Source organism: Musca domestica, unplaced genomic scaffold (assembly GCF_030504385.1).
Source record: "Musca domestica strain aabys unplaced genomic scaffold, Musca_domestica.polishedcontigs.V.1.1 14, whole genome shotgun sequence".
Lineage (NCBI taxonomy): Eukaryota > Metazoa > Arthropoda > Insecta > Diptera > Muscidae > Musca > Musca domestica.
Window position 1 is genome coordinate 1872260 of NW_026712192.1, and position 25023 is coordinate 1897282.

At 36.1% G+C, this 25023-nt stretch overlaps 1 protein-coding gene across 1 annotated transcript in view; it reads left to right on the plus strand.

Moving 5' to 3' along the window:
- LOC131801037 (uncharacterized) overlaps positions 1 to 25023 on the plus strand; it is a 319586-nt gene that overhangs the window by 97116 nt on the left and 197447 nt on the right. The window contains exon 2 of the mRNA XM_059118997.1: positions 18748 to 18984. The gene's annotated coding sequence lies outside the window, so the exon portion shown is untranslated. The remainder of the gene's footprint in view (positions 1 to 18747; positions 18985 to 25023) is intronic.

Genomic DNA, 25023 nt, shown 5'->3' on the forward strand with positions numbered 1-25023 from the left:
TCTACACACAAGGGGATCAGGGTATTTTGTCTTCGTGCATTTGTTTGTAAAAGGCAAAAGGAAACGATATAGACACATAGTTCCTTTTGATGATCTGCATAGAATCACATTCCGAGTCGATTTATGCATGTCAGTCCGTCCGTCCGAACTGACGAACCATATTGAAATTGGAGATAATCAGTCAAAATTTATATATGGCTCCCATATCTATCTTCGTCCGATTTGCCTTTTATTGTGTACCAAACGTATAATATCAGCCCAAATTGTATGGACATCTTGTCCTGAAATTAAGTATGCCAAATTTGATCGAAGTCGGTTATAGCTATAGCTCCCATATATTGTTCATCCGTTTTGTTATTTTTGTCCTCCGCAGCCGTAATATGTACTCTGTAACAACGATATTCGTGGAAATATATCATATATACAGCTCAGAAATACCTTTGCCAAATTTTATCTAGATCAATTCGGTTTAGGATATAGCTCCCATGTATATCTTTATCCAATTTCAAGTTAATTGTGCACCAAACTGCTAATATCAACCCAAATATACTGAATTTTGGCACTTCCTACGAAATTCAGCCCAGAAGCAAGTACTTCAAATTTTGGCGAAAATCGGTTCAGATATATCTATTGCTCCTATGTATACGTTTCATCCGATTTGGTGCTTAAGTCCCCCACATGCGTAATAGGCAATCCACAACAATGATTTATGATACTGGACATCAGATACAGTTCGAAAAAACCTTCGATATATATCTTTATGCGATTTCACGGTTATTATACCATATATGTAATATCAGCCCAGCTATATCTGAACTGATTTCCACCAAATTTGAGGTATTTGTTTCTACGATGAATTCAGTGGGAATTGTCAAAATGCAGGTCATTTGAACCGATATTGGTCATTTGGTGCACAATTAACTCGAAATCGGTTGGGAACTATATCTAAAATTTAACCGATTCTCACCAATTTAAATAGGCTTCGTCCTTGGGCCAAATAAATATTGTTTGCAAAATTTCATCTCAATCGGTTAATAAAATGCGACCTGTATCTGAACTGATTTCCAGCAAATTTGAAGTATTTGTTTCTAGAATGAATTCGGTGGGAATTGTCAAAATGCAGGTCATTTGAACCGATATTGGTCATTTGGTGCACAATTAACTCGAAATCGGTTGGGAGCTATATCTAAATTTGAACTCATTCTCACCAATTTAAATAAGGTTCGTCCTTGAGCCAAATAAATATTGTTTGAAAATTTTATCTCAATCGGTTAAAAAATGCGACCTGTATTTTGTTCACAAAAATAGATGGATATGGTCGGACTGACTTACATGCATAAACAAACTCAGAAAGTGATTCTATGATTCTATGTGACTTCCAAATTTGTGGTAGAATTTTTAAATAAGGTAATTTTCTCAATTATACAAAAGGATATTTTGGTTCTCCAGAGGCTCAAATATAGGCCAAAGAGTAAGGGTAGGACCTGATTGCGTACATGTGTAATTACTAGTAGTTTCGAATTTCAAAATTTATTATCAGTATCGACATAATAAATTATATTTTCGAAATCGTTTTTCTCTTTTGTACCACTGTGCTGCATAATATCATCCTTTACCTGCGACTAGAACTATGTATCATCGAGAAACAATTTCGTAAAATGTCATCGGTTAATGGCACCTAAGACCTGTATTGCTTTTGGTATATGCCTCAATGTTGCTGATGTTTTTGTTGTAATAAATGTTTATTGTTGTAGAGCTTTTGTTAGATATCTTCGATGCGAATAAATAACAAATAATATGGCAATGAATAAATTTTATTGTTAATTAAGCAATTTCCTGGAACGTTGTATGTGTGTGTGAGTGTGTCCTATTATATAAACACACATATACACGTATCTTTATTGCTACTGTGTTACGTTACGCACGCAAATGCCAGGAAGTGTATTTACTTTCCAGCAATTTAATTTAATCCAATTGGACATTTGTCAGTTCTGAGCTACCGAATGCAAAACAAATAATTATTGGTTAAAGTTATAGGATTGCATAATAAGTTTATGTGGTATTTATAATTTTGATTGAGGGAAATACTCTTGAAGGATATCATCATCGCTGTTATTGACTGACTACTTCAAACAGATGAATGTAAAATCTAAAACAGATGTATGGAACAGAAAATAACCCTTTCGTTTGACTTTGTTTTCCTCTTAGCCTTAATCTTCTACTCGTTTGCCAATTATCGATGACCCCCCAGGAGATTATTGCCAATTGCAGATTTCTCAGTTTTGCTATGAGCAGTAGAATAAAAAAACACACACAACAAGGCTTAAAAATCTGTAAATGCCCCCAATGGAAATCTGTTTATAAAGCCTACTTCCAACATAACTGTAGTTGGCCTTTAAGCCTAAACATTCCATTCCCAGAGGCAAAAAAAAAAACTGGAGAAAAGTTTTTAAGCAAAACCCACACATTCGTTTTGAGTGTGAAATGCTTGGTTAAAAAGAAAGAACATAAAATGGGTAGAACAAAGAAAAAAGAGGTAAAGTAAGGATTTGCACATTAACAGATCAACGAGAAAAACATTATGGAAGAATAGCAAAAGAAAAACAAGCAGGAAAAGGGGATATTATGCATTCATACATGCGCTTATATAAAAAATCGCATTAAATCCAATTAAAAATGCTATTGTAGATTAAGAAAGGAAGTCAGTCAGCAAAGAGGAAAAGTGTGACAGGAACAACTAAAGGCACCCTGGACGTTTGGCATGTGAGATTTAAACATTTTTTCTTTCGTATTATAGTTTAATTGTTGTGAAATTGCTTTTTGAGGATTTTTTTGCAACGTAAGTGTGAAATTATATGTAATATATATAGAGTTAATCTTTCATATAACTTGAATCGACATCAAAATAGTTTAAAATTAACAGTTATGTGTTATTTATACATTTATCTTCTTCTTCCGTATCTATAAAAGAGGCAAATGTTTGTGTTTATGGACTCGAAAACCGCTGAACAGATTTTCCTGTAAATTTCCAAATATACTACAACATCGCCTGAAATTCCACTTGGAACTGGAGATATAGCATTAGAATCAGAATCCCAAAAAATTAGATTTTTTATGCACATATCTATTGATCGATTACAGATACCGTCTCCTAATTTGGAATGCGTAACGGAATTTGAAAAAAAAAAATAAATTTGCCAAATCATAGAGAAATCGGTTCAGATTTGGATGTAGTTCCCACAGACATTTTTGGCCGAATTCATCTATTTTATACACCAAACACGATATGTATCTCTAATTTCAATGAAATTTGGAATGTGTAACGGAATTTAAAACGAATATACATTTGTAAAATTATATTGAAATCGCTTCAGATTTGGATATAGCTCCGACATATATTTTCGACCGATTACGTTTATTTCACGCACCAAACACGATAGGTATGTCCGATTCCAATGAAATTCGGCACAAGTGACTCAGATCAGAAAATAAATTAGTCAAATTATATTAAAATCGGTTCAGATTTGGATATAGCTCTGACATATATTTTCGACCGATTTCGTTTATTTGACGCACCAAACACGATTCGTATGTCCGATTCCAATGAAATTCGGCATTAGTGACTCAATTTGGTACACAAGTAAATTTGCCAAATTATATTGAAATCGGTACAGATTTCATATATATTTTCGACCGATTTCGTTTATTTGATGTAGCAAACGCGATATGCATGTTCTATTCCAAAAGGTGTGACGGAATTTTGATTAGAAAATAAATTTGTCAAATTATATTGAAATCGGTTCAGATTTGGATATTTTCGGCCGATTTCACATATTTGATGCATAAAACACGATACGTACAGGGTTGCCCATATTCGACGGACCCAAAAAATAAAAATTTGGCGGTTGGCAATGTTAATCATTTAATTTGTTCCAAGTAGATTCGTTTACATCAATTTTTGAATATGTATCTCTCAAATGGACGCCTCTGACGTTGATGACGTATTGTGCCATTTTTGCTGCATTTTCCATTGTTTTTGCCAACATTTCGGCCGGAATAGCGGCTATTTCTTCACGAATGTTGTCCTTGAGCTCTTATACGGTCCTTGGCTTGTTAACGTAAACCTTTGACTTCAAATATCCCCACCTTTAACTTCAAATATCCCCAGGCGACGTCAAATCGGGCGAACGCGTTGGCCAGTCCAAATCACCACTTTTCGACATCAAACGGCCCGGAAACAAATTCTTCAAAAAATCGATTGTAATGCGACTTGTGTGCAGTGGAGCGCCGTCTTGTTGAAACCAGAACTGCCTCATACGCTTTTTTGATAACGCTCCTGATTGATGGTAACAGCATGGCCATTTTCATTTTGGAAGAAGAATGATCGTTTTCGCACTAACGCCGCACCAAACTGTGACTTTTTTCTCATGAAGAGGCACTTCTTGAATCTCCTGAGAATTTTCAGTTCAGAGCGCTCGCGTGGCGTGTATTGGTTCATGGTAAAAATCTGCTTGGACTGACGCTTCAAACGTATGTCATTAAGCGATGTGACATCTCTGTCAAAAGTTATGGCGTTGCCAGATGGGTCCGTCGAATATGGGCAACCCTGTATGTCTGATTCCAATGAAATTCGGCATGGCTGACTAAATTTGGTACAAAAATAAATTTGTCAAATTATATTCAAACGGTTCAGGTTTGAATATATCAATTATAATTCCAATTCTAAGATAATTTTGTTGAAAATGTGGCTAAAATTGGGTAAGAACCCCAAACAACGTAAGGCATCATTACAAGCGAGATATACGAGGATCTAATTTTAACCTTTAAAGGTAATACCAAACTTGAAACAATTCCATCGAATATTGCAAAAATCATCTTTAGCTACAGTTATATGGGAGCTATACGAATATTTAGGTCTATATAAAATAATTTCTGTCAGAGAATATGGTACCCAAAGTCAAAATCAAATATCAATTTTAAAATAATTCCGTTGGGCAATGTCACTAAATGGACAAATAAATAGTGGTACCACATATATGGGATTGAGTGAGAAAAATGTTTCTATGCAACTAATCGATCTGATTTTTATACCCTCCACCATACATAGTATGGAGGGTATATTAAGTTCATCATTTCATTTATAACTCATCGAAGTAATTATTTTAGACCCAACAAAGTACATATATTCTTGATCAGCGTAAAATTCTGGCTCTTTCCGTCCGTCTGTCCGTCAGTTGTAATCACGCTACAGTCTAATCGAATTAAGATAGGAAGCTAAAATTTTACACAGCTCTGTCTTTTGTCTGCAGGCTGGTCAAGTTCGAATATGGGCTATATCGGTCCACGATATCGTATAGCTTCCATATAACAGTACCCCCCGATATTCGGTATTTTGATGATTTTAGCCACATTTTTCAACGGAATTGTCTGAAATTCTACACAAGGAGTTCCTTGTGGGTACTTTATCCCTTGGAAGAGAATTATCTATATAGGTCCACAATATCGTATATCCCCCATATAACGGTACCCCCGATATTCGGTATTTTGATGATTTTACCCACATTTCCCAATGGAATTATCTGAAAATCCACTCAAGGAGTTCCTTGTGAGTACTTTACCCCCAGACATAGATTTGTCTGTATAGGTCCACAATATCGTATATCCCCCCATAAATCGGCACCTTCCGATATTAGGTATTTAAAAGATTTTAACAGCATTATCAATGGATTTTATTTTTTGAAAATGTTCTAATTCGTTCCAAATGGTGGAGGGTATTCAAAGTTCGGCCCAGCCGAACTTACTGCTTTTTTACTTGATTAGGAGTAGCTTCATAATAAGTTAAGAACAATGTAGTCATACTGGTTTACGTTTAAGGATAGTCCCCACATAACTGAACAGCTAAAATCGTCAAACTGACGAATATGTGGAGGTACAGTTATATGGAACCATATGAGAATTCTGTCATTAGAAGAACTGCGAACTACAAGTTCAAAATTTGATATAATTCCGTTGAACAATGTCATAAAATTATCAAAATACCTGATATAGGGAGGTACCATTATATGGTGATGTGACCCCTATAAGCAAAATTATTTCACAAAAGGGATTTCCCGTTACAATCTATAAATACCAAATGTGAAATAATTCCTGTGAAAAATTAAAATACCGTAGATGGTACCTCCCGACATGAAGGCTTTACCAAAACTTGGACCTATATAGGTAGTAATCTGCAAGAACGTTTTTATAGAAACTGCCAATATACAGGAAATTTTGTTAAGAATTGACACCAATACATTCAAATATGCCGGTACACTTATATGGGGGCTTTATCAAAACGTGGACCAAAATCCCGCCGCTTTAAAAAAAAACAGTAAGGAAAAGTCAAAAGTCGGGCGGTGCCGACTATATGATACCCTACACCCCTATGCGTACTAAGTAGAGCTCCCGTAACAAAAAAGTTTATATTGGGAATTTAAGTGAAGTAGATCATACAAACTGTGAATCGAATAAATTTCTGTATAGTGCTGACTTCGTTAGGGATTATATTAAAAAATGTTTATTGGAGCAATATATATACTGGACCGAGTTTCACCAAATGGTAAAATTCGGTTGAATATGAAAATATCTATTCAATGTGGGCTGATTTTACATATATATGGTGAGCAATAACCGTTAAATCGGATGAATGTGTATATCGAAGCTATATAAAAAATCTGAACCGATCTCGATAAAATTTGGCAGAGATATTTTAGAGCAGTATCTATCTCGGTATCAAATATTATTATTGAGGAGTGCATATTACGAATGTGAGGGACTTTTAAATCGTATGAAAAACACATATCGGGGCTATAGCTATATCCAAACGCTTTTCTCCAAAATCTAAAGAGCTTCCTTTAGGCTGAATTCAGTTCTCTTGGCTGTATATGTATATATTTGAAATTATTTCAGGGCTGTATCTGATATCTGGTACCAAACATAATTGTTGTGGAGTGCATATTACGCTTGTAAGGGACTTTAAACTCCAAATCGGATAAAACATATATATACGAGTTATAGCTATATCTAAACCGATTTACACCAAATTTTAAATACTACTTTCTAGGATGAGTTCGGTCGGAATTGCCAAAATTCAGTCCATTTAGTCTAATATTAGTCGTTTGGTGCAAATAAACCTGATATCGGATAAATATATATATGGAAGCTATATCCTACTCTGATCTCGATTAAACTTGACAGAAGTATTTTCGAGATCCATAAGTTATTTAGTAAGAAATACCATTCTTGCGGAGTGCGTATTATGCGTGTGAGGGACTTTATATCCCAAACCGGATGATACAGGTCATTTGGACTGATATTGGCCATTTAAGCTATATCTAAAGTTGAACCGCTTCTCACCAGTTTCCATAGGGTTCGTCCTTGAGCCAAACAAATAAAACAAATAACAAAGTTTCATCTCAATCTCATAATAATAAATGCGACCTGCATTTTGTTCACAAAAACATGGGCAGAAAACGGACGGACAGACGGGCTGACATGCATAAATCTACTCAGAAAGTGATTCTATGAAGATCCTCAAAAGTAACTATGGGTCTGACTCGCTTCCTTCCCCATGTTTCGAACAAATGCACGAAGACATAATACCCTTACCAGTATGTTTTGTAGGGTATAAAAAAACCCTGAAATCTTCCAAAAACAAGTTATAAAGCAGTAAGTTCGGCCGGGCCAAACTTTGAATACCCTCCACCATTTGGAACGAATTTGAAAATTTAAAAAAATAAATCCTTAAAAAATTCTGTTAAATTTTAAAAATACCGAATATTGCCGTTATTTTGGGGTCTATACGACGTGGAGCTACATAGGCATTATTTGCCATTAGCCATTACCATATTCAAATTCGAAACATGAAATAAACGGTGAGTAATGTAGCTAAAATCATCAAACTATCGTATCGTAGGGAGGTACCATTATATCGGAGCTGTGCGAAGACCTGGACCAGCATAGACAATTTTCTGTCACAGGTTATACCATCCGTTACGTCAAATACGATATCTCAAACAATTTCGGTGGGCATTGTGCCTAAACTCGTCAAAATACCGAATATAGGGAGGTACTGAGATATGTGGCCTATAGACCTGGACCTGCATAGGCATTTTTCTGTCACAGACTGTAGTTCCCATTACGAACTCTAAATACGTAATTTGAAACAATTCCGGTGAACAATGGCGCTAAAATCATCAAAATACCGAATATAAGGAGGTACCGTTATATGTGGGCTATACGAAGACGTGGACCTGCACATTCAATTTTCTGTCTTAGACTGTAAATCGACTTAGAATTTTACGCTGATCAAGAATATAGATAATTTGTTGGGTCTGACGTGAGTATTTCGAAGAGTTGTGGTGGAGGGTATAAAAAGGGGTCGGCAAGTGTTCGTAATATATATATATTTGTATATTAATTTTCTGCTGTCTCTACAATCCAATATATGAATGTCGTCAGGGTATTTTGCAAAATTTCTCCTGTGATTCGTTCAAAAATTTATTCATTTGGAGTGACTGGTTAAATGTTATTATCTATAAAATATATGACAAATATGCCGATACGGCCTCTTTGACAAACCAAAAACCTAATTTGTACATTTATAGTAGAAAATGTGAATCCGCAAATAAAATTGGATATCTACAATAGCAAGTTAGCCCAAATAGATTCCATTCAATTAAGTTTCCATCATTTTACATGGACATGGACAAATCTAGTTATTCTTCACCACTTGGTGATGACGATCATTGATGTAATTCATCCAATGATAACTAGAGTTGAAAAATGTCCAAAATGTAATCAAATTTTATTTTCAAAATTAGTAACGCATCAAATAAATTTATTTCATTTTTCGACATTTTATGACGACCGTGCGTACAATTCGGCAATGTCCCCAACCAATCAAAAAAAAAAAAATCAAATTAATTTTTGACCATTTTTGTTGATAAAATTTAATGGACATCTGTTGGTGACGATAGAAATTCACATAAAATTGTGAAAATTGCTGGCAATGCCACATTCCAAAAAGCAATTCATGGCGAAACCCTTAATTTTTAGGAGTTTCATTCATTGCTGTGCTGTTGTTGCTGCTGTTGTTGTTGGTGTTTTGGTCAACCAACCATAAATATGTCAAATATTGTGAACAAATTTGTATTCAAGGACTCTGTTTCTCTCAATTTTTGTTTTGGGGATGTTGTTAATGCTTTTGTATTTTTTTTTGCTCGACCAAAGGCGACGTGTGGGTGATTAACATTCAGCTAGTTTATTGTTGCTGTGGGGAGACCAGAAGGGTATTGGTCAAATGGTTTTTGCTTTGTTTATGAGTTTTTTTGTTATTGAAGGGCATAATGGTAGCTGACAAAAGGATTAAAGCCATTTATGCGTTATATCCGGAGGTTGTGTGTGTGTGTGTGTATGATGTGCTTATTGCCCCAATAATCCTTGGGAATTAAAAGCCTTTTTTCTTGTCCCTTAACTGCCAATAACCACCAGAGAATAGAATTGCTCATATTTGGAGTTCAGACCAATATGACATGAATGTAAAAAAGGGATTCCATTTGAATGTGGGCTAACTTTTGAAAATGTGATAATTGAAGTTATGTGTTTATCCTTTTTTCCATAGAATTTTCAGATAAATGCTCATGTGGCTAATTGAAATGATATAAGAGACAATGTATTTTTATACATTTTGACGCTTTCATGTTTTTTACTGTGAAACAGCCCACAAGCTGATTATGGAATTTTAAAAATAAATAGTTTTATATCTGTAGAAAAAGTCCAACTGCGGAGAAAAGAAATATTTATACCCTACTTCAAATTTTGAGGAAGATGAAATGATTTTGCCAGGGCCCTAATACTTGTAAAATAGCAAAACAATGATCCATACCTTTCTACTTCCCTTCTGTTTTTGAGTGGATTTAGACAATTCTGCCCATCTATCCTAGATGTGTACCGATATGTTTAAAATATGAAGTAATCTGGAATTATTTCATCCCAAAGAAATGAGGCACCACAACAAGTATGCCGATATTGATATGATTAGCACCTGACCTTAAGTCTTACATAAGTTTTACGACATGCCAAATCTCAACCAAATAGCATACTTTCTAAATTTTTTATTAGATTTATATTTATACCCTCATCATTTATACGTCGTAGTGATTTCAGAAAGGGACATATTCTTTGCATATTCTCTGTGGGCTTAAAGAAAGCATGGCCAATTATCTGCCAGAGGAGGCAAATTACGAACTCCAAACAGCAATTTTTAGATAATTCTCTTAAAAAATGTGGCGTGGACTTTCATAAGTAATTTTCTGATAAGGGAAGTGGTGCCCATTACGCACTCCAAATACCAAATTTAAAACAATTACTTCGTAATGGGCCATATCGGTCCACGTTTTCTTGTAGATCCCAAAATATCTCAGAACATTCGATATTTTAACGATTCTAAAGCAACTGTTTAAATTCAGTATTTGGTGTTTGTAATAGGTTCTACAACCTATATAGATCTGCATTTCTTATAACGGCACCTCTCGATATTAAAATGCTTGGAATATGACATTTATACATAGTTTATAATGAATTCTACCTCCTGTAGTAAAGCATTGCATTTACAGGTCCAGGTTTTCCTGCAGCCCCTTATAAAGGTATCTACAGGTATTTCATCTATGAATGATGTCAGACATTCACAATTGATGCTCACAATCTATGCAAATCCAAATTTTGCTATAATATTCATATAACCGCAGCTCCACACTATACCGTATTTTGACTTTTTTACTCCATTTTCGAATTTTATGTTTCAAAAATGTTCCCCAGAAAAAATTCCCCAGTTCTCTTCGAAGTTCGTACGTAGCAATATTTGTTCTACGTATAGATATAGTAATATGTAGATCCCTAAATTTTCAAATCCTGAATGCATATATATGCCGGAACAACGACCGAAATTTTTGTGGGAGAGGTGCCAGAAAAATTAAATCCTCGAAGTCGATTTAATTTGTATACCCTCCACCATAGTATGGAGGGTATATTAAGTTTGTCATTCGGTTTGTAACACCTAGAATTATATATTTTAGATGCCATAAAGTAAATATATTCTTGATCAGTACAAAATTCTATGTCGATTTAACGATGTCCGCCCGTCTATCCGTCTGTGGAAATCACTCTAGCTTCCGAACGAATTAAAGTAGATTGATAAAATTTTACTCAAATGTATGTTATGTCTGCAGAACTTTTGTTATTGAACATGGGCCATATAGGTCCACGTTTAGGTATAGCCCCCATATAACAGTACCTCCCGATATTCGGTATTTTGATGATTTTAGCGACATTATTCACCGCAATAGTCTCAAATTCGGTATTTGAAGTTCGTAACGGAGACTACAGCCTAAAACAGAAAATTATCTGTGCAGGTCCAAGTCTTTGTGTAGCCCCATATAACTCCCGATATTCGGGATTTTTTTGTTTTAGCAATTTTTTAGCAAAGTTTTAGAGAATTGCCAAATTCGTTCCAAATGGTGGAGGGTATTCAAAGTTCGGCTTGGCTAACTTACAGCTTTTTTACTTGTTTTCTTTTTAACGGATTTATTTATTTTTGAGAATTTCCAAATTCGTTCCAAATGGTGGAGGGTATTCAAAGTTCGTCCAGGTCGTACTTACAACTTTTTTACTTGTTTTGACTAAAATTTTACAATTTGCAAAGTCTGTAAAACATCGGATACAGTCCAAAGTCCAAAGGCACTGAGGTGAGGGAACAAACACATTTACCTCAGAGAAATTGAAAGGAGTATCCGATATGATTGAAACTTCCCAAATAGTCATGTATGGATTAGATTAGATAATATGGCTTAAATTGGCTGCCATGGATGGGGTAAACATTTGGAATTGTAATAGGTATAAAAAGTTCATAATATTTATATGATATTTATTTCTTCATTTATTCTAGCACGAGAATCGGTCCACTGCTTTGGCTACCTAACACCCACACCCTTTTGAACTCTCTTTTGAATTATCAATTCTTCTGACAAACAAAAGCTGTATATAAATGTCTATAATCACAATATGGCGGAACCTCGCGATATATGGAATTTAGATGATTTTGCAATATAATTTTAGAAATTTGGTACTTGAAGTTAGTACTAGGTACCATCCCCAAATTCTCTACATATGTACAGGTACAAAAAGTTTGATCAAGTTATGGCACACGATTTGTTATTTTATTTTATCCTAACTTATTGTTTATAAAATGATTTTTTACATGACAAAAACATTGGGGCACATTCCTTCCTACTTCTATCCTATTTGGACGAATATTAAATATATGGCGCACAGTATATAGATATATGGAAGCGATATCTACATTTTGACCGATTATCGCCAATTTCAATGATTGGTGAAATTTTTAATCTTAATTGGCAGCTATATATTATTTGTTTTCAGTTTTAAGGCGAAATTTAGTGTGGAATATTTCTTCTTTTGACGCTTTCTGCATAAAACGAAATTTTACGTTACTTTCAGGTGTCAACTCAAGAAAATACCGAAGAAAATACTTTTGGGAAAGACAAGAAGTGAGTGTGATTTTAACTTACTTATGAATGCCCGATACTTATAAACTTTGCTTTTCACAAAAGTAGTCACCGTTATATGGGAGCTATACGAAGACATGGACCTGCACAGATAATTTTCTGTCTTAGGCTGTAGTATTCATTACGAACTTCAAATGCCAAATTTGAAATAGTTCCGGTAAATAATGTCGATAAAGACATCAAAATACCGAATATCGGAGGGGGGGGGGGGGGTACCGTTATATGGGGGCTATACGAAGACTTGGACCTGCACAGACAATTTTCTGTATTAGGCTGTAGTATTCTTTGCGAACTGCAAATACCAAAATTAGAACAATTCCGGTGAATAATGCCGCTAAAATCATTAAAATACCGAATATCGGGAGGTATCGTTACATGGGGGCTATACGAAGACGTGGACCAGCACAGACAATTTTCTGTCATGGGCTGTAGTATTCATTACGAACTTCAAATACCAAATTTGAAATAGTTCCCATAAATAATGTCTCTAAAATCATCAAAATACCCAATATCGGGTGGTACCGTTATATGGATGCTATACGAAGACGTTTACCTACACCGAAAATTTCCTGTCTTTGGCTGTAGTATCTATTACGAACTTAAAATACCAAATTTGAAACAATTTCGGTGAATAATGTCGCTAAAATCATGAAAATGCCGAATATCGGGGGGCATCGTTGTATGGGGGCTATACTAAGGCGTGGACCTGCACAAACAATCTCCTGTCATAGGCTGAAGCGTCCATTACGAACATCAATTATCATTTCAATACCAAAAGTCCTGCAGACATAATATACATTTGAGTAAAATTTTATCAATCTACTTCAATTAGTTGGGAAGCTAGAGTGACTTCCACAGACGGATAGACGAACAGACTGACGGATATCGCTAAATCTAATTTTATGCTGATCAAGAATATATATACTTTGTGGGGTCTAAAATGTATATTTCGAGGTGTTACAAATGGAATGACAAACTTAATATACCCTCCATACTATGGTGGAGGGTATAATAATTATAACTTGGAACTTTTTTTTCAGTTCCAGAACCCTTCATCATATATTCATTAATGATTGAATGTTTGTGTGTATACTGCCAAAGTGAGAATTTCAATAAATCTTAATATAACCCGAATTTAAATCTAACTAAAATCTTACCCAAATATTCCACTAAAGCTCACACATTCATAATTACTGCTAACTATTGACAAACGTATTTATGTAAGCTTTAATGACACTTTTTCCCCATTGATCAGAGATATGGTAGTAATCACACCTTCAACACACGTACACGCGTACATATGTATGTATATGATTTCCCTATTTTCAGACATTGACATACGTTAAATACACAAACTGATCCATTATATGTTTACATACGGTAGACAAAATCAATCACGCTATGGTCTGACATGTGTCAAAATATCAAATATTTAAGGGGGTGTTGTCGTAGACGTCATACATATGTATGTGTGTATGTATGAAAATATGTAACGTGCGTGTATATATATGTAATGAATGATTTATATTTTATTTATTTGGATGTAAAATGACCAACAGCTAACCACGCATACATTATCACTATGGGGAGGGGCATGGGGGTATTATTAATTTAGGAAAATGTACATGAAGTCTTTTATGAATGAATTTTGTTCATATTTAATATCTCTAAACATGGGAGACTTTGTGGTGGTCTTTATACCCTATACCACATAGTGGTAAGGGTATTATATCTTTGTGCATTTGTTTGTAACATGGAGAAGGAAACGAGATAGACCCATAGTTACTTTTGAGAACCTTCATAGAATCACTTTCTGAGTCGATTTATGCATGTCAGTCCGTCTGTCCGTCCGTCCGTCTGTCCATGTATTCTTGTGAACAAAATGCAGGTCGCATTTATTATCCGATTGAGATGAAATTTTCCAAACAATATTTTTTTGGCCCAAGGACGAACCCTATTGAAGTTGGTGAGAATCGGATCAAATTTAGATATAGCTCCCATATATATCTTCATCCGATTTCGGGTTAAATGTGCACCAAATATCCACTATCAGTCCAAATTACCTGAATTTTGGCACACCCAACCGAGTTCGGCCTAAAAGCAAGTATATCAAATTTGGAGAAAATCGGTTCAGATATAGCTATAGCTCCCATATATATCTTTCATCCGATTTGATCTTTAAGTCCCTCACATTCCTACTATGCACTCCACAACCGTGATATTTGGTACCAGGTATTAGATGGAGCACAGAAATAGCTGTTTTAAATTTTATCGAAATCGGTTCAGATTTATATATATATAGATATAGCTCCCATATATATCTTCATTCGATTTCGGGTTAATTGACCACCAAATGGCCAATATCAGCCCATATGGCCCGAATTTTGGCACATGTGACCGAGATTAGCCTTTAAGCAAATACAACAAATTTGGAGAAAATCGGTTCAGAAACAGCTATAGCTCCCATATATATATTCATCCGATTTCGGGTTAAATGTGCACCAAATGTCCACTATCAGTCCAAATTACCTGAATTTTGGCACACCCGACCGAGTTCGGCCTAGAAGCAAGTATATCAAATTTGGAGAAAATCGGTTCAGATATAGCTATAGCTCCCATATATATCTTTCATCCGATTTGGTGTTTAAGACTCTCACATTCGTAATATGCACTCCACAAGAATGATATTTGGTACCAGATATAAGATACAGCCCAGAAATAGATGTTTGTAATATTATCGAAATAGGTTCAGATTTGGATATAGCTCCCATATATATCTTCAGCCGATTTCGGGTTAATTGTGCACCAAATGGCCGATATAAGTCCAAATGGACTGAATTTTAGTACATCGGACCAAATTCAGCCTAGAAGCAAGTATATCAAATTTAGTGAAAATCGGTTCAGATATAAATATAGCAACCATATATATGTTTCATCCGATTTAGAGTTTTAGTCCCATACATTCGTAATATTCACTCCACAACCGTGATATTTGGTACCAGGTATTAGATGGAGCACAGGAATAGCTGTTTTAAATTTTATCGAAATCGGTTCAGATTTGGATATAGCTCTCATATATATCTTCATCCGATTTCGGGTTAAATGTGCACTAAATGGTCAATATCAGCCCAAATCACCAGTCTAGAAGATAATACGTAAAATTTGGAGAAACCCGGTTCAGAGATAGCTATAGTTCGTAAAATGCACGATAGAATTAGATAGATTTTGATTTTGTACCAAATATCTCATAGAGCTCTGAAATGCCCTGTATAAACCTTTTTACGAGAGCTCTACTAAATATGCATAGTGGTGTAGGGTATCATATAGTCGGCCCCGCCCGACTTTTGAGCTTTCCTTACTGGTTTTTCTGATGATATTCTACACGTAGAATACCTCCAGAGGGCCTTGTAAACGTAAACGAACTCCCACATATTTTGGACGCCCTAATGTTGAAGGCTTCCTAGCAGTCTTCGGTGCACATAAAGGCCATAATCTTCAACATACTTGTTTTCAATTAAGGGATTTCTAGAATTTTCTTAAATTATCGAAATATTTTCCAATAAAAACGAAAAAAAAAATCCTCCTCTTTAATTACAGTTCATTCATTTAATTTTTTTTCCTCTTTTTTTAACATAAAATAAATGTTATTATATTTCACAGTATGATTCATTATCGGGTTTTATTTTCTCAATTATATTTTAATCAAACGCTGCCTGAAAACAAACAACAACACCACTTTGAAAACAAACACGTGTTATCCTTCGATAACCTCATACAACGCTGCAGGATCTTATGGCAATTTGTTTTCAATCGAATCTCCAGCAAATGCTGAAAGGATAATTGTTGATAATGGATTATTTTTTTCGCATTTCTTTGAAATATTATAAAAGGCTTCGAAAGCTCCTTTTCAAGGATTCGCTCAAAATTTAATTGTTGTGTAATTTTTCTTTTAACTCTTCTTTTTTTTTTTTTTTTTGTTTTTTCCGTCACAATGCCTCTTTGACAAATTGTTTAAATTCCACACAATAAATATTAATATTTCTTTGCAAATCTCCTTTCATTAAAAGTGACAGCCTTGTTATGGAGGGGTAGGAGAAGGAGGCGAAAAGCGGTTTAAGGCCTTCAAGTCGAACAAGTTTCTCACTACAATAATGAGGAAATTTTATTATAAAGACGTTTAAAAAAGCGACCTCCACGTCGTCTATAGAGACGATCTTCCACGTTGTCTAAAAATACGACCTCCAAGTGAACTAAAAAGACAACCTCCACGTCGTCTAAAAAGGCGACCACCACTTCGTCTTAAAAGACGATCCCCACGTCGTCTATAGATACGACCTTCCACGTCGTCTATAAAGACGACCTTCCACGTCGTCTATAAAGACGACCTTCCACGTCGTCTATAAAGACCACGTCGTTCATAGAGACGATCCCTATATCGTCTATAAATATGACTTCCATATCGTCTATAAAGACGACCTCCATCCATATCGTCTATAGAGACGACCTGCCTGCTCGTCTAAAAAGACGACCTCCAGATCGTCTATAAAGAAGACCTTCCACGTCGTCTATAGAGACGACCTTCCACGTCGTCTATAGAGACGACCTTCCACGTCGTCTATAGAGAGGACCTTCCACGTCGTCTTTAGAGAGGACCTTCCACGTCGTCTTTAGAGACGACCTTCCACGTCGTCTATAAAGACGACCTTCCACGTCGTCTATAGAGACGACCTTCCACGTCGTCTATAGAGAGGACCTTCCACGTCGTCTATAGAGACGACCTTCCACGTCGTCTATAGAGACGACCTTCCACGTCGTCTATAGAGACGACCTTCCACGTCGTCTATAGAGACGACCTTCCACGTCGTCTATAGAGACGACCTTCCACGTCGTCTATAGAGACGACCTTCCACGTCGTCTATAGAGACGACCTTCCACGTCGTCTATAGAGACGACCGTCCACGTCGTCTATAGAGACGACCTTCCACGTCGTCTATAGAGACGACCTTCCACGTCGTCTATAGAGACGACCTTCCACGTCGTACATAAAGACGACCTTCCACGTCGTCCATAAAGACGACCTTCCACGTCGTCTATAAAGACGACTTTCCACGTCGTCTATAAAGACGACCTTCCACGTCGTCTATAAAGACGACCTTCCACGTCGTCTATAAAGACGACCTTCCACGTCGTCTATAAAGACGACCTTCCACGTCGTCTATAAAGAAGACCTTCCACGTCGTCTATAAAGACGACCTTCCACGTCGTCTATAAAGACGACCTTCCACGTCGTCTATAAAGACGACCTTCCACGTCGTCTATAAAGACGACCTTCCACGTCGTCTATAAAGACGACCTTCCAGGTCGTCTATAAAGACGACCTTCCACGTCGTCTATAAAGACGACCTTCCAGGTCGTCTATAAAGACGACCTTCCACGTCGTCTATAAAGACGACCTTCCACGTCGTCTATAAAGACGACCTTCCACGTCGTCTATAAAGACGACCTTCCACGTCGTCTATAAAGACGACCTTCCACGTCGTCTATAAAGATGACCTTCCACGTCGTCTATAGAGACTCCCTTCTGGCTCGTCTATAGAGACTACCTTCTGGCTCGTCTATAGAGACTCCCTTCTGGCTCGTCTATAGAGATTCCCTTCTGGCTCGTCTATAGAGACTCCCTTCTGGCTTGTCTATAGAGCCTCCCTTTCCGCTTGTCTATAGACACTCCCTTTCCGCTCGTCTATAGCGACTCCCTTTCCGCTTGTCTATAGACACTCCCTTTCCGCTCGTCTATAGAGACTCCCTTTCCGCTCGTCTTAGAGACTCCTTTTCCGCTCGTCTATAGAGACTTCCTTTCCGCTCGTCTATAGAGACTCCCTTTCCGCTCGTCTATAGAGTCTTCCTTCTGTTTGTCTGTAGAGACTAACTTCAGCTCGTCTATGAAGACTCTCTTAAGCTCGTTTATAAGTACTCCTTTAAGCTGGTTTACCACAGCTCCCTAAGGCTCACATCTTTTCGTGTAGGGTATATAACAATACCACCAACAACAACAAATACCAACAACGCTTACAATAAATTGTGTTAATGTTTTGTTTTCCTCCTCTTTTGTTAACTCTCTTTACAGGCAGCCATTTAAAAAGGTCTTTCAGCCGTGATTTGGTTTCTGTTTTCAAACAAAACATTTCAAAGGACCCGACCAGCCAACCATCCAACCGACAAAAAAAAAAACAGTAACTCAACAAATCTTAACTTGTCTCGCCGCAAAATTGAGTAACATAGTGTCCCCAGACATTCATCATCTGGTTGAAAGCACTGGAGGAGAAAAAACGGAATAAACCAAAACATTTACACAAATTTGTCGGTAAGTATTAAACAACCGGAATAGATTTATTGTTCTTGGGAAAATTTGTTTGGCTTTTGTTTTCCATGCCATGGGAATATTTTAATATCACCCAAGCTGTGGAAAGACGATGTAAAAGGTTTACCCATTTGGTTGGGGGGAAAAGGAGTCAGATAGGCGGGAACGCCGTAAAACCATCAACAATAATCTAGAAATTACAAAACATTTTCTACGCCACAAATGTGGCTTTGTAGCTACGCAAGCTGCTGCTGTTAAATCCCTGGAACCTATTGTGGACTTGCCAGAAATTTTTGGCAGCCGTTGGATTTGATGTGAAAAATGTTCGGGAAAATGAATTAATTAAAATTCAATGTAAGAATTGAAACATGTTTTAATTTTGGGCTTTTTTTGACTATTGAGGGGTTATTTCTACAGTCGGCCAGAGGAAATATATACAGGACCAAAAGAGAGTGTGCATAGGTAACCTGAAGCAGCCTTAATTTATGATTGGAAAGGAATCACTTTAAACGATAATGTGGGAAATTTTATAGAAGATTAAAAATAGTCTAATTCCAGGACTTTTCAACACTATATTTTTATGCCATCCACCATAGTATGGAGGGTATATTAAGTTTCTCATTCCGTTTGTAACACCTCGAAATACTCATTTTAAACCCCACAAAGTATGTATATTCTTGATCAGCATAAAATTCTATGTCGATTTAGCCATGTCCGTCCGTCTGTCCGTCTGTGGAAATCACTCTAGCTTCCGAACGAATTGAAGTAGATTGATAAAATTATACTCAAATGTTTGTTATGTCTGCAGGACTTTTGGTATTGAAAATGGGCCATGCAGGTCCACGTTTTGGTATAGCCCCCATATAACGGTACCTACCAATATTCGGTATTTTAATGATTTTAGCGACATTATACACCGGAATAGTTTCAAATTTGGTATTTGAAGTTCATAATGGATATTACAGCCTAACACAGAAAATTGTCTGTACAGGCCCACGTCTTCGTATAGCCCCCATATAACGGTACCTCCCGATATTTGTTATTTTGATGATTTTAGTGAATTTATTCACCGGAATTATTTCACATTTGGTATTTGAAGTCCATAATGGATACTACAGCCTAAGACAGACAATTGTCTGTGCAGGTCCACCTCTTCGTTAAGCCCCCATGTAACGGTACCTCCCGATATTCGGTACTTTGATGATTTTAGCCAATTTATTCACCGGAATTGTTTCAAATTTGGTATTTTAAGTTCATAACGGATACTACAGCCTAATACAGAAAATTGTCTGCGCAGGTCCACGTCTTCGTAGAGCCCCCATATAACGTGCCTCCCGATATTCGGTATTTTGATTATTTTGGCGACATTATTCACCGGAATTGTTTCAAATTTGGTATTTAAAGTTCGTAATGTATGCTACAGCCTATGACAGAAAATTGTCTGTGCAGGTCCACGTCTTCGTATAGGCCCCATATAGCGGTACCTCCCGATATTCGGAATTTTGATGATTTTAGCGACATTATTCACCGGAATTGTTTTAAATTTGATATTTAAAGTTCGTAATGGATACTACAGCCTATGACCGAAAATTGTCTTTGCAGGTCCACGTCTTCGTATATGCCCCATATATCAGTACCTCTCTATATTCGGTATTTAACGAGTTTAGGTACAATACCCACCGATATTGTTTGATATGTCGTATTTAAACATCGTAATGGATGCTACAGCCTCTGACAGAAAATTGTCTGGCTGGTCCAGGTCTTCACACAGCTTCGATATAACGGTACCTCCCTATATACCCCAATAAAACGGCTATATTCGGTATTTTTAAAATTTAAACTGAATTTTTTAAGGATTTTATTTTTTGAAAATTCCAAATTCATTCCAAATGGGGGAGGGTATTCAAAGTTCGGAAAAACTCTTTTTCTTACCATCTTTAATGACTTCTTCATCTCCTGCTTGTATTAGCTCCATTTTTTAGAACTCCCAGTGGTGGCACTTAAAATTTATGCAATGCAATCTGTGACTCATATTTAAACCAAATTGGTTTAAAACAAAAAAAAAAAACAACACTTTATCATCTTGTTCGGGAGACAATAAATTTGAAATTCATTTAATTAATGGTACTCTCAGATGCAAACAATGGCTCCAACAGTTAAATTTTATTCTCTTCCTTTTTTTGTGGCATAGCTTGGCATAACAAAAGATGAAAAATTGTGAATAGTTTCAGTGCTAGCAAAAAAAAAAAAACCATTATACTTTGTTAATTATCATAAGTGTTTTATGAGTCTCTGGGTGCATGTGAAATCTGAATAGTTTTGCTGATAAGGAGACAGCAGAGGAAGTAAAGGAGGAGATGCAGTAAGATAATAAAATTTAAAAATTTTCAAGGGAATTGCTGTCATAGAATCTAGACGATAATGAATGCAAAAAGGAGTTAGTGCTGAAGATATTTACCACTTGTGCCCTTGGATGGATTTTTGTATCCGGGGTGTGGGATAATAGCGTGTAGTTGTAGGAGAACACTTGGGGCTATAAGGACAATTGGCATCTGGCATCAAATATCAATTTGAACATGACCTAATTAAAAATTTACTACTGAGAATAGACCTAATTTAAAGCTTAGGTTATTAAAAGAGGAGCTTAGTTCCCTCTTATTAGATAATTCATATTCGGAGTCTTAAGTCACATTGTGTTCCTGTGAATGAAAGGTGTCAAGTAGATCAATAAAAAAAGATTATAAGCAGAAAAAGATTGGGCAAAGGCTACAGATTTAGCTGGAACAATTGAATTAGTGAAGTAATGAACATCTATATTCCAATTAATCCAAGTTTTCTTATGGGCAGCGCTGGCTAATGGCGCAGAATACGTTAGATTGTTTCTTTTAATATTTCATCCTCACACAGCCTTTGATACTCAACATCGTCAAATACTCATTTGGATGTCAAGACCAGTAAAGCAATGGACTTTTTATCGCAAAGGTTTCTGGCTATACAAACTTAAGGATGGTTGGAAGGAAGTGCCCGGACATAATTTGCATTGCATTGATAATATCATTTTTTTTCATAACTTTCATAGCAATGAGACGGACAATAACAGACGGATATTGCTAAATCGTCTTAGAATTTTACGCTGATCAAGAATATATATACTTTGTTGGGTCTGACATAAGTATTTCGAGGAGTTACAAACGGAATGACAAAATGAATATACCCTCCATAGTAAGGAGGGTATAAAAACAGTGTTATTCAAGGTGTTTTTAATATGGTGTAATTGACAATCATAGTATGGTTAAAAACTTTTATACCCTACACCATACTATGGAGGGTATATTCATTTTGTCATTCCGTTTGTAACTCCTCGAAATACTTATGTCAGACCCAACAAAGTATATATATTCTTGATCAGCGTAAAATTCTAAGATGATTTAGCCATGTCCGTCTGTCTGTCTGTCCGTCCGTCTGTTTGTTGTATTCACGCTATCTTTCGAACGAATTGAGATAGAAGGCTAAAATTTGGCACATATGTTTATTTTGCCGGTAGGCAGGTTAAGTCCGTAAATGGGCTATGTAGGTCTACATATAACGGTACCTCCCTATATTCGGTATTTTGATGATTTTAGCGACATTATTTACCGAAATTGTTTCAAATTCGGCAGGTCCAGGTCTTCTTATAGCCCCCCATATAACGGTACCTCCCTATATTCGGTATTTTGATGATTTTAGTGACATTATTCACCGTAGTAGTTTCAAATTACGCATTTAGAGTTCGTAATGGTAACTTCAGTCTGTGACAAAAAAAATTCTATGCAGGTCCAGGTCTTCGTATAGGCCCCATATATCAGTACCTCCCTATATTCGGTATTTTGACGATTTTAGATACAATACTCACTGAAATTGTTAGAGCTGTCGTATTTGAAATTATAATAGAAGCTACAGCCTGTGACAGAAAATTATCTATGCAGGTTCACGTCTTCGTATAGCTCCGATAAAGCGGTACCTCCTTATACTGTATTTCGATGATTTTTCCTACATTATTCACCGTTTATTTCAAGTTTCGAATTTGAATATGGTAATGGCCTATGACAAACAATGCCTATGTAGGTTCACGTCGTACAGACCGGCTATATTCGGTATTTTTAAGATGTTAACAGAATTTTTTGGCGAATGGCCCGGCAGAACTTACTGCTTTTTTACTTGTTTTCATATATGTTTGTGAATACACCTGTCAACTCAAATTTCTTTCAACTTTCATTTAAACTTTGTAACATTATTATTTTGATTGGAATTGGAAAGGCATTTTGCAATTGATATGAAGGATGTTACTGCTGTTATTTTTGCGTTAAATATCGAGACGGAGGGTCCACCATAGTTGCGTGAAACCAATCCTGTTTTTATACCCTCCAACTTAGGTTTACCATACAGCCTGTAACTACTCGAAATAATCATTTTAAATCCCGTAATATATTCTTGATTAATTTTGAATTATAAGACGCCCACCCTCCTGTCTGTGGACATGCATCCAAAAGGAGTAAAACAATACTATAGTGAGTTTGTGTTCATTTTGGAAAAACACATACTTGCAAATGGTACCTTCTGATATTCTAGTTTGGGGTTCGAATAAGATCCAATTTCTCTCCCTCGTCCCTCCGCCGATACATCACGATGTTGCTGATTACCTTCAGCATATGACCATTTGTTTATACCCCTTATGAGATTATTACAAGAAAGAGTGGACATACATTTGAACACCATCATGCGTGACTTAATGTTACTAGAAAATATTGGATGTGGGATTTAGAAAATCGGACATTGATTTCGCACTTTCCGACAGTTATCATACCAAACGTACTTTTTTGAGGAAAGTATATAAACAAGTGGTCCAATATTGCCTATTTCCACCGGGGAAGTATGCAGGTTTGTCTGTATTGCTATCTAGAATGCCTACAAAAATGTCGTTTAACTTGATAGGATTGCAGTTTCCTGTATGGTTGACATTTGCAATCAAAATTAACTGTTCATTGTTTTAGAAATTCGTTCAAAAACCTTTAAAAATTCAACATGTCTTGTCTTTAGAGATCAAAGAAAAAGTTCTTAAAAAATACCAAGTTGATTGTCCTGACAAGTCCATGCATTTTTTTAATCCACGCTTATTAACTTTAAGAAAATATGTCTTGGACCCATATTTCGAGGTGCTTTAAAAATTCACGTTAATAATCACCTGAAAAAAATTCTTTAAAAAGCCATGCTTTTTGTCCCGTGAGCTATTTAGAAAAAAAATTAAGAGAAGAAAAAAATTGTTCCGAGTGCGCTACTTTTATAAAAGCTCTTTGAATACCCTCCACCATTTGGAACGAATTTGAAAATAAAATCTTTAAAAAAAAATTCTGTTAAAATTTTAAAAATACCGAACATAGCCGTTATATTGGTGTCTATACGACATGGACCCACACAGGCATTGTTTGTCATAAGTCATTACCAAATTTAAATTCGAAACTTGAAATAAACGGTAAATAATGTAGCTAAAATCATAAAAATATCGTATATAAAGACGTACCGTTATATCGGAGCTGTGCGAAGACCTGGACCAGAATAGACAATTTTCTGTCATAGGCTGTAGCATCCATTACGAACTTCAAATACGACATTTCAAACAATTTCGGTGAGTATTGTACCTAAACTCGTCAAAATACCGAATATAGGGAGGTACTGGTATATGGGGCCTATACGAAGACCTGAACCTGCATAGACAATTTTCTGTCACAGACTGCATTTTCCATTACGAACTCTAAATGCGTAATTTAAAAAATTCCGGTGAATAATGGCGCTATAATCACCAAAGTACCGAATATAGGGAGGTACCGTTATATGGGGGTTATACGAAGACTTGGACCTGCATAGACAATTTTCTGCTTTAGGCGGTAGTAGCCATTTTGAACTTGAAATACCAAATGCCGGTGAATACTGTCGTTAAAAATATCAAAATATCGAATATCGGGAAGTACCGTTATATGGGGGCTATATGAAAACGTGGCCCTAATT